The following is an 11,456-nucleotide window of genomic DNA, read 5'->3' as shown; positions in this document are numbered from 1 at the left end:
CGATAGAAGGCAACCGCCCACACCGTGAGGGTATACAGCTACCGCCTAAGGGCCAGCGCCTGCGGGCAAACGGGCTCCTCCGGCATCCATACACCGGGAGCGGACTGCCGTTGGGGATTCATCGTAGTCAAACAAGTACACAAAGGTGCAGGGAAAGACAGCCGCCATCACCTGTCCGGGGAGAGACACTGCAGCCAGCTGCGGGACCCGTCCATCCAGCCGTTTGGTTTACCGAGGACTTTGTGCATCTCTTACTGAGTGAGTACACCCGTGCCATCCGGCACTGCGCAGCGCTGTCCCTGCAACCCTGCACCTCACCATCCCAGCCTCCCCGTCACACCACCGGGCCCCGGGACCACCGACCCCTACCCACGGAGGGGGAAAACAACATCCCAGCTGCTCCATACCATCGCTCCCGGGATCCCCGTCACCAGCAGCGGTGGTGCGTACCTTCACCACAACCCGTGGGTGGCGTCACGGACTAAATCCCCCAAACCAACCACCTCTTTCACTCACGGGCGAGGAGCGCTGCTCGAGTCCCCGGCTCTGGCCCACCGCTCGAGCCACCGAGCAGCAGCAGCTGCAGCAGCGCCGGACCCGACCTCCCCGCCCACGACACTAGCATAGATAGAGATATGCTAATAAGCCCAGCGACTAGTCGCAAGGGTGTTAGTTCCCTTGGCTGGCCGGCCCACATAGCATGTCAGCACGCCCTTGCGACTAGTTGCTGGCCTCATTAGCATATCATAAAAAGATCTTTAGAAATACTTTTTCTATAGATCGCTTTATCTATGCTAGTGTATACAGGGACGGTTAGGCAGGGATTAGTAATATGCACCCAGAACTGCTCGTGGTTCTGGGTGCATATTGCACCTGACAGGTTCAACTTGGATCTCTATAGGTTTCTTATGTAAAAGGTTTATAAGGAATCTAGTGCTTAGTAGTAATATATTTGCTTATGTCGCGGGCGGGGAGGAGGGTGTCAACGCTGCGCTCTCCCACTGCTCGGGTCCGGCCGCCGCTGCTCTGCGGCTGCTGCTGCTCGGTGGCTCGAGCGATGGGCCGGATCCCGGGGACTCGAGCGGCGCTCCTCGCCCGTGAGTGAAAGGGGGCTTGATTGTTTTGGTGGTGGGGAATTTGGTGATTGTCCGTGACGCCACCCACGGTTGTGGTGATTGTAGTGACACTACCGCTGCTCTGAACGGGGATCCCGGGAGCGGTGACTGGAGCAGCTAAGTTGTTAGTCCTCCCCTCCGTGGGTAGGGGGTTGATGGTCCCGGGGCCCGGTGATGGGGTTGGACAGGGTGTCAGGCGGGTTACGGGGCCTGGAGAGGTGCAGGGACACGGGGGGCAGCGCTGTGCCATACGGCACTGTGGTACTCACTCAGCCTGAGACGTTGACACAGTTCAAGGTAAAACACACGCGCGGAAAGACGGTTCCCATGGACGGCTGCTGTTGCTTTTCCCCGGTAGTTAATGGTGACTGTCTCTTTCCCTGCACCTAGTACTTCTGCTGGTATCGATGGGTTCCCACCGGTAACCCGCTCCCCGGCTTGGATATGGGCCGGAGGAGCCCCTCTTTGCCCGCAGGCGCTGGCCCTGAGAAACTGGTGCCTTGGCGGTGGCGGTATCTCTCCCACACGGTTGGACTTTTGCCTTCAATCGGGACTTGGTTGTTTGGAGACCCGGAGGTCCCCTTCACTGACGGATTTGGCAAATTACGGCGACTCCAAGCCTTGCCGGGATCCGAAAGGCCCCTGCCAATGGTGCTAGCCTCACTTTGTGTACCGCTCCGGTACCGCCGGGCCACCACCCGTCCACGGTCCTTCCGGCAACTCTGATCGGCCACTCCTGCAGATGGTCACCGCCGTCTGCTAACCTTGCTGTCTCCGTCCGGGGCACACACCCGGACGCTCTCAGTCAGTCTTTGCTTGCTCTCCTACCACTTCCCTTCTTCACTCTCCTACTCAACTCTCATCTAATCTCAACTGAACTCTTTTCCCGCCTCCAGGACTGTGAACTCCTCGGTGGGCGGAGACCAACCACCTGGCTCCACCCCCTGGTGTGAACATCAGTCCGTGGAGGAAGGCAACAAAGGTTTCTGGTCTAGCTTTGATGTGCCTATCCGGGGTGTAGGGTGTGGTGATGTAGTTACCTGTGACCCCTGGCTTGCCCAGGGCGTCACATTCCCCCTTAGCAAAATGCAGACCGTCCGCGGGCTGCCTGTCCAACACCGGTTTTATTTTTCTGAAAAAAGATAAGAAAAACACAATACAAGTAAAATAACATCATCCCACAACGGGAGGCACTTTTCTTAAACGTTACGGTAACAAACGGTTACGGCTTCCGCTCTCACCCACCCAAGCAACCTGGCCCTGATGCTGCCCCTAAGAAACAGGCAGCACCCCTTGACCCCAGTCCTGCACCAAGTTACCCGAGCGGGATCTGTCCTTTCCAGGGGACCCACGTCCATGGGGAGCCCCTAGAACCCCCAGAGGAATGCCACCGGTTCCTGTGGTGGCTGGGCCCCAGCCTGCTCCACTGCGGGCCCTTCCTCCAATCTGCCTCTCCGGAGGCGGCAACGGTGGAAGCGGTAACGGTAACTTAATTACATTCCACTAAGTTTGTGGTTGCCCTGCAAGTTCTCGGGCTTGTCCATAGGAGTTCCTATGCAAGAACTTTAAACGGTCCCCACGGGGACAATGGTGCCGGCAACGGCCGGTTGCAAATCACGGTTGCTGATCAGGTGACTTTTACGGTTTCATTTGTCATCATTTTCAAACTTTTAAAACTTTTCAACATACAAACACACTCTTTTCCCACAAGGACAGGTGGTCCCAACGGGGACGGTGACAACGGTGCTCCGCTGCCATCATTCAGAGTCCTCGGCTTCACCTGAGGGAGGGGGTGCGGCGCTCACACGGGCCTCCTGACTGCCCCTCAGCTTTGCATCCAGTGCAAACCACCCCCTCTCTCCACAGTGCCGGGTGTACTGAACCAGGTCGCCCGGCATCAGGTTACGACCGGGGTGCTCCTCTGGCAGGTGAGCATTAACATCCCGCTGGGCTATAAACACTTCGGCCTCCAGGCCCGTTTCATATATGAATCCATAGCCCCGGCGGACATCAAACCGCCTCACCTGCCCCTCATACAGCGGGCTCCGGACACGGAAGGTTGCTTGTCTCAGGCTCTCCTTCTCCCGTATCGTACGGGCCACCATATCCGCCTTCTTTCTTTCCCTCTCCTCGATCTCCAGGCCCAACGGTACCGGCTCCCTGTCCCAGTACGGCGCTGCTGCGAGCTCCGGCGCACGGGTCGGGCCCCGCGAGACCTTTTGAACACTGCCCACTACTGGTGATCTGGGCGGCAGGTCCCGTGGTGACTTGGCCTTGGACGCCACCTTACAGCGGCAACCCGGCGCAACCTCAGCCGAGGTGTGGCTGATGGGCACAGGGGCTTTCCTCTGCTGGGCCTTCGGCACGGAGCGAGCTATCGGCTCCAGCTCGGGGAACTTCTCGGGGGACGCCTCCGGTTCAAGCTTCAGGGCTTTCCACGGCAGCACCTCCAGTTGGCTACGGGCTCCGGCTACAGGTCGGCCCGCCGGGGCGGGCATGCTGGGTATCGCTACCGGTGGCGGTGGCAGCGGGCCTAGTGGCGGGGTCACAGCTTCCGGGACGGGTGGCGAAGGAGGCAGCAGGGTGAGAGGGTTTAGACCGGGTCCCGCAGCCGCGATGACCGGCCCTTCGAGGGCATCTGGGCCACTCACCCTCCCTTCCACAGCTTCCTCCTCGCGTCTCCGCATGGCCGCTATGACCTCCGCCTTGTCGGTCTCCCACTCCTCCAGGAGGAGCTGCATTTTGACCTGCAGCCTCTGGTAGAGCTGCGCGGTCCGGATCTCCACCCACGCCGCGGTTCCAGGCGCGGGGGCTACGGTGCTTCGGGACAGCATCCACATGTTGCTGGCGGCTTCTCCCAGGAACAAGATGGCTGCAGAGTCCTGGCGTCCCCACTTATATAGCCGCGGCTTCATGCGGCCAGCCGCCATTTCGTTCCCCTTTAGCCTCTTTCTGGCTCCTCCTCTATCGGGGCGGGGTTTTGGCCTTCGCGCCTCCACTACTCAAGAAGACGCTTGAGCGGGAACTTTTCGCGCCAAAGATGGCGGCTTCTGAAATTTTCCGGCCGGACACCTCCGGCGGTCACACAAGGCGCACTTCCACCAATCGGTAGAACGGTAGGATCCTGTTCACAGCGCCAAGTTGTCGCGGGCGGGGAGTAGGGTGTCAACGCTGCGCTCTCCCACTGCTCGGGTCCGGCCGCCGCTGCTCTGCGGCTGCTGCTTCTGCTCGGTGGCTCGAGCGATGGGCCGGATCCCGGGGACTCGAGCGGCGCTCCTCGCCCGTGAGTGAAAGGGGGTTTGATTGTTTTGGTGGTGGGGAATTTGGTGATTGTCCGTGACGCCACCCACGGTTGTGGTGATTGTAGTGACACCACCGCTGCTCTGAACGGGGATCCCGGGAGCGGTGACTGGAGCAGCTAAGTTGTTAGTCCTCCCCTCCGTGGGTAGGGGGTTGATGGTCCCGGGGCCCGGTGATGGGGTTGGACAGGGTGTCAGGCGGGTTACGGGGCCTGGAGAGGTGCAGTGACGCGGGGGGCAGCGCTGTGCCATACGGCACTGTGGTACTCACTCAGCCTGAGACGTTGACACAGTTCACGGTAAAACACACGGCTGGAAAGACGGTTCCCACGGACGGCTGCTGTTGCTTTTCCCCGGTAGTTAACGGTGACTGTCTCTTTCCCTGCACCTAGTACTTCTGTTGGTATCGATGGGTTCCCACCGGTAACCCGCTCCCCGGCTTGGATATGGGCCGGAGGAGCCCCTCTTTGCCCGCAGGCGCTGGCCCTGAGAAACTGGTGCCTTGGCGGTGGCGGTATCTCTCCCACACGGTTGGACTTTTGCCTTCAATCGGGACTTGGTTGTTTGGAGACCCGGAGGTCCCCTTCACTGACGGATTTGGCAAATTACGGCGACTCCAAGCCTTGCCGGGATCCGAAAGGCCCCTGCCAATGGTGCTGGCCTCACTTTGTGTACCGCTCCGGTACCGCTGGGCCACCACCCGTCCACGGTCCTTCCGGCAACTCTGATCGGCCACTCCTGCAGACGGTCACCGCCGTCTGCTAACCTTGCTGTCTCCATCCGGGGCACACACCCGGACGCTCTGTCAGTCTTTGCTTGCTCTCCTACCACTTCACTTCTTCACTCTCCTACTCAACTCTCATCTAATCTCAACTGAACTCTTTTCCCGCCTCCAGGACTGTGAACTCCTCGGTGGGCGGAGACCAACCGCCTGGCTCCACCCCCTGGTGTGAACATCAGCCCCTGGAGGAAGGCAACAAGGGTTTCTGGTCTAGCTTTGATGTGCCTATCCGGGGTGTAGGGTGTGGTGATGTAGTTACCTGTGACCCCTGGCTTGCCCAGGACGTCACACTTATGTTATATAATAGCAGTATTTTTTATGAGCAGTCGGTGTAAAAAAAATGTATTTCTCTCTTTTTTGAACTCCAGTGGCCCATCAACTTGAATAAGGACACAACCAGACATCACCAACTACACCATCCTCCGAGTGAACATGTTAAATACCACAAGTGTGATCCTTTTTTCTCAACAGCAGTTAAGAAGTAGGCATACATACTCTGTGAGACTGTCAGCAATCATGTTAAATATGTATTAATCTAACAATTATTTAATCTATCTAAAAGATACTCCCATGGCCTTCACCAATTTTTGGGGCCACCACAGACCATGATGTGTCTATGACCATGACCTTGGGTAGATTTCCTGCAATTACAGTACTCTGAAGTGTCCCGGTGTTCCTATCTGTTAAAAAAGATGATGAAGAAGATAAAGGTATTTAATATGTGATATAAATACAACTTTGTACTGGGAGTTTTTATCATATTTTTATTTGACTGGCTGCAAAGTACAAACTTCAAACTTACAAATGACCAAAATGGCATATAGAAAAATAATAGATATATAAATATACATAAATCATTTATTAAGGCAGAGATCCATAGGGTACATCTGCATAAATTAGTGCTACATTGAATAAGACAAGCACATTTATGGTTGATTTATGCATAACACAAGAGAATGGAAGCAGCGTTGTGCTGTGAAAGACCTCTATGAGCTGACCTCCTTGTCTGAGGCTTCGTCTTCTCACATTCTCTTCTTAGAAATACTATATATCTGTATATCACTTGTTTTCTTAAGCTAGTTTACATGCGGGAACTGGATAGGTCACATATTTTGCATGTATTTCTATGAGACATGTATGTATGTCAACCAGTCTGCATGAATAATAAATTACAATCGGTTTTACAAAAGAGTGCCAAGTAAATTCGGAACTAAATCTTGTTATAGGTATCTGCAGAAGAAACACTGAACTGCGACCATTAAAATCACGTCAATGCAATGTAAAGTGTACGTAAAAGGATATATATAATACAAGTATAACGGTGATGGATACGGTTTATTCTTATAATGACTTTGGGTCATCCCCTGAGTTTAATAAAATGTTTTGTTGTTGCAGATTCTGCCTCCAGTTTCACATGCTACATGTAAAGTATTTCACAAATTATGGTGGAAATGGGCCTAGATCAGACTGAGAATTAGAATGCCTTAAAGGGAATCTGTCACCAGGATTTTGATAATGTAAGAACTAGACCTGGGCGTACCCGCACTGTAAAAGTCCAGATCCGCGTGGTTTCAAAGTTTCCCAGGTGGCAGCCGGCCTTGCCTCTGTGATTCGTTGCAGTCAGACGTGCCCCCAGCCTGTGAACAATCAGTCATTGTGGCTCATTCAGTCTTTGGAGCGCACAGCGAGTGGTCGTGCGCTATGGCCGCTCGCTGTGACAGAGATGTAGCAGAACTAGAATCGTCGTTGGACCCCATGTGGAACCTGTAGAGCTGTGTTGAAGTTAATAAAGTGGTGAAAGAGGGTGTTTTTTGTATTTTATTCCAGATAAAGGATTTTTCGGTGTCTGTGTTAATTTACTGTCACTTTCTGATTAGTAATGGGGTGTCATAGACGCTGCCATTACTAATCCAGGACTTAGTGGCTGCTGTGGGTTGCCATTAACTCCTCATTACCCCACTTCCACCGTATCAGGGCAATCTGGAAGAGCGAGGTAAAGCCCCGGGATTGTCACAGCTAATGGGTGTGACAATTCTGGACAGCTGAAGGCTGATACTTTTAGGTTGGACCTCCGCAGTCTGAGAATAAAGCCCCAACTGTCAGCTTTATCTTGGCTAATTATCAAACTTGGGGGACCGCACATCATTTTTATTATTATTTATTTAAATAATAATACTAATGAAAAAAGCTGCATGTGGTTCCTCTTAGGTCAGAGTCACGGAGTCACACTTGCGAGGGACTTGCACGAGTCTCACATCGCATCACCTAGCACAGCCGTACACTCTCCTGACAGGAGTGGGTCGGCTGCATGTAGTTCTATGCAGCTGGACGCTCGTGTCTGGAGAAAGTCAGTCCATGCCGGGTGATGTGATGCGAGACTCGCGCAAGTGTGATTCCGGCCTTACGGTGCGCTCACATGAACGATATGACTTGCATGAGTTTCGTGTCACATCACCCATCAGCTGCACACTCTCCGGACATGAGTGCGCAGCTGCATAGACATACATGCAGATGCATGCTCCTGTCAGGAGAGTGTGTGGCTATTGGATGATGCGATGCGAGACTCATGCAAGTGTGACTCCGGCCTTATGGTGCACTCACACGAGCCGAATGACTCGCACGAGTATCGGATAGCATCACCCAGCATGGCTGCACACTCTCTGGACAGGAGTGTGCAGCTGCATAGATGCACACTCCTGTCGGGAGAGTGTGCGGCTGCTGGGTGATATGATCCGATACTCGTGTGGCTCGTGTGAACGCACAGTAAGGCTGCATCGCATCAACCGGCAGGTGCACACTCTCCTCACAGGAGCGGTTCAGCTGCCTGTATTTCTATGCAGCTGCATGCTCCTGTAAGGAGAGTGTGCGGCTGCTGGGTGATGCTATTTTGATAGACAGCCATGATAAAGCCCGACAGCAGGGGACTGCAGCCGTGGCCTTTATCTGTGCTGGTATCAGAATACAGGGACCCTGCACCAATTGTTTTATTGATTCATTTATTTTTATAACGCGATACTGACCCGCAGACAGCGGCACTACTTTTTTCTCTGCCCACCGGCCGTCCTGGCGCCTGTGATTGGTTGCAGTCAGCTGACACATTGCCACTCAGGGTGGGGGCGCGTCTAACTGCAACCAATTACACGTGCCGGTGGGCGGGGAAAACAAAGAATATGCAATGAGGCTCTAGAAGGGAAAGCATGACCTGGAAGCAGTTTTCTACCATGACTGTGGTTTGGTGAGTACACAATGCATGCTGCTACCCCCATATCCCTTCTACCAACATTTTTAATCTCCGTATTTCGGTTCCCATAGACTTACCGTATATGGGTACAAGATTCCAGACCGGACCTGTTTTTTTTTTTTTTTTTTTAAAATTCAGCAGGTTTTTCTGTGAGTTTGCGCATCTCTAGTGAGGACAGAGATGTGTCACTTACTGGGCTGCTTGCTGCAGTTTTGATAAAAATCACAGTTTTATCTACTGCAGATCTAGCAGTTCTCTGTATGCTGAGCGCTGTATAACTCCTCCAACACCAATGATTGGCAGCTGTCTTCCTATGCTCAATGTACACAGAAAGCTGTCAATCAGTGGCAGAGTGGAGTTATACAGAGCTCATGACAATAGAGGACTACTTGGCAGCAGGTTTGACACATTGCAGAAATCAGGGTCTCTGCCCTACATTATACTGCTGGTGAAAACCTGGTGACAGAATCCCTTTAATACTGATAACCTTCTGATACCACTTCCTGAGTGTCTTAGTATAAATATTATATTGAAATGCAGACTATACACTCTAGAAAATATGGATGTAAGGCAGTAACCTTATTCCCATGGAGAGCCGTCTGGATCCTCATGTACCTCCATCTTCCGGGCTAACACTATATTGCAGCCTAAAAATCAGTTTGCGATTTATCCTGTAAAGGTCTTCCTAATGTTTTTCCAAGCCTCTCCATAAAAATCTGTGTGTTGTCTTCCAGTGGTTGTATCCTAATATGGTAGATATTGTCTGCAAATTCTGTACTGTCTGCACTGGCATAAATATTTAGAGAAGCCTATTCATGAATTCATTTTTACAAAAATGCACTTGAAGACAGGTACAGAGTGAATCGGGTATGACTTTTAGACACACATTAAAATGTAGATAAATAAGGTAAGAATTAAGAAGACCGATAATACATTCGTAACATCAGACTAAAGGGTACTTTACAGGCTGCGATATTGGTATTGATATCGCTAGCGAGCGTACCCGCCCCCGTCGGTTGTGCGTCACGGGCAAATCGCTTCCCTTGGCGCACAACATCGCTAACACCTGTCACACGGACTTACCTGCTCTGCGACGTCGCTGTTGCCGGCGAACCACCTCATTTCTAAGGGGGCGGTTCGTGCGGCGTCACAGCGACGTCACACGGCAGCAGTCCAATAGCAGAGGAGGGGCGGAGATGAGCGGCCGGAACATGCCGGAACATGCCGCCCACCTACTTCCTTCCTCATTGCCGGTGGACGGAGGTAAGGAGATGTTATTCGCTCCTGCGATGTCACACGTAGCGATGTGTGCTGCCGCAGGAAAGAGGAACAACATCGCTACTGACCAGACAACGATTTTTTCATAAATAAATGACCTCTCTCAGACAAGCGATTTTTGCCTCTTTTGTGATCGTTTAAGGTCGCTCCAGCCTGTCACACACTGCGATGTCGCTAAGGGCGCCGGATGTGCGTCACAAACACTGTGACCCCAACGATATATCGTTAGCGATGTCGCAGCGTGTAAATGGCCCTTTACATTCCTATGGCTGAAAAGTACACATGCTCACAATGTTGCTCACATTTTCAGCCAAATGATAAATGGGAGTTACTTAAAGGGAATGTGTCACCACGTTCTTGCTATCTCATCTGAGAACAGTTTATTGTAGGAAAAGAGACCCTGAATACAACAATGTATTACTTAGGTTCACCTCACATCATTGGTATTTTGCCACAAAATTGGATCCGTTACAAAATGCGTTTCAATTCAACTCATTTCCAATGGAATTGCGGCAAGATCCGGTCACATGCGGTTGCGTGCGGCATACACAACCGCATGTGACCGCATCTTGCCACGATGCCATTGGAAAATAATTGAACTGAAACGCATTTGTAATGGATCCGGTTTTGCGGCAAAATACCGCTTATGTGAAGTGAGCCTTAGTTCACTGGATGCAGCCTTTGGCACACAACCAGAGTTCTTAGCTGTAAGGCTGAAGCAGATCTGAGAAATCTAACCTCACCCACACCATGCTCTCTATGTACATAGTCTATTGACAGTGAGCTACTTATCACAAGAGGGGGTGTGGTCTGGCAAAGGCTCACATGCTAGCTAATCACAGCATTGATAATTAACTACACTGTGTTCAGAATTATTTGGCAAATGAGTATTTTGATCACATAATACTCTTTATACATGTTGTCCTATTCCAAGCTGTATAGGCTTGAGAGTCAACTACCAATTAAGTAAATCAGGTGATGTGCATCTCTGTCATGAAGAGGGGTGTGGTGTAATGACATCAACACCCTATATAAGGTGTGCTTAATTATTAGGCAACTTCCTTTCCTTTGGCAAAATGGGTCAGAAGAGAGATTTGACGGGCTCTGGAAAGTCCATAATTGTGAGATGTCTTGCAGAGGGATGCAGCAGTCTTGAAATTGCCAAACTTTTGAAGCGTGATCACCAAACAATCAAGCATTTCATGGCAAATAGCCAACAGGGGAGCAAGAAGCATGTTGGGCAAAAAAGGTGCAAAAAACTTCCCATAAATTGAGGAAAATGAAGCGTGAAGCTGCCAAGATGCCATTTGCCACCAGTTTGGCCATATTTCAGAGCTGCAACGTTACTGGAGTATCAGAAAGCACAAGGTGTGCCATTCTCAGGGACATAGCCAAGGTAAGGAAGGCTGAAAAATGACCACCTTTGAACAATAAACATAAGATAAAACATCAAGACTGGGCCAAGAAATTTCTGAAGACTGATTTTTCAAAGGTTTTATGGACTGATGAAATAAGAGTGACTCTTGATGGGCCAGATGGATGGGTTAGAGGCTGGATCAGTAAAGGGCAGAAAGCTCCACTCCACCTCAGACTCCAGCAAGGTGGAGGTGGGATACTGGTATGGGCTGGTGTCATCAAAGATGAACTTGTGGGACCTTTTCTGGTCGAGAATGGAGTGAAGCTCAACTCCCAGACCTACTGCCAGTTTCTGGAAGACAACTTCTTCAAGCAGTGGTACAGGA

Source organism: Anomaloglossus baeobatrachus, chromosome 1, assembly GCF_048569485.1.
Source record: "Anomaloglossus baeobatrachus isolate aAnoBae1 chromosome 1, aAnoBae1.hap1, whole genome shotgun sequence".
NCBI classification, from domain to species: domain Eukaryota; kingdom Metazoa; phylum Chordata; class Amphibia; order Anura; family Aromobatidae; genus Anomaloglossus; species Anomaloglossus baeobatrachus.
The sequence above is the reverse complement of the archived record's forward strand: the minus strand, read 5'-3'. Positions refer to the sequence as shown.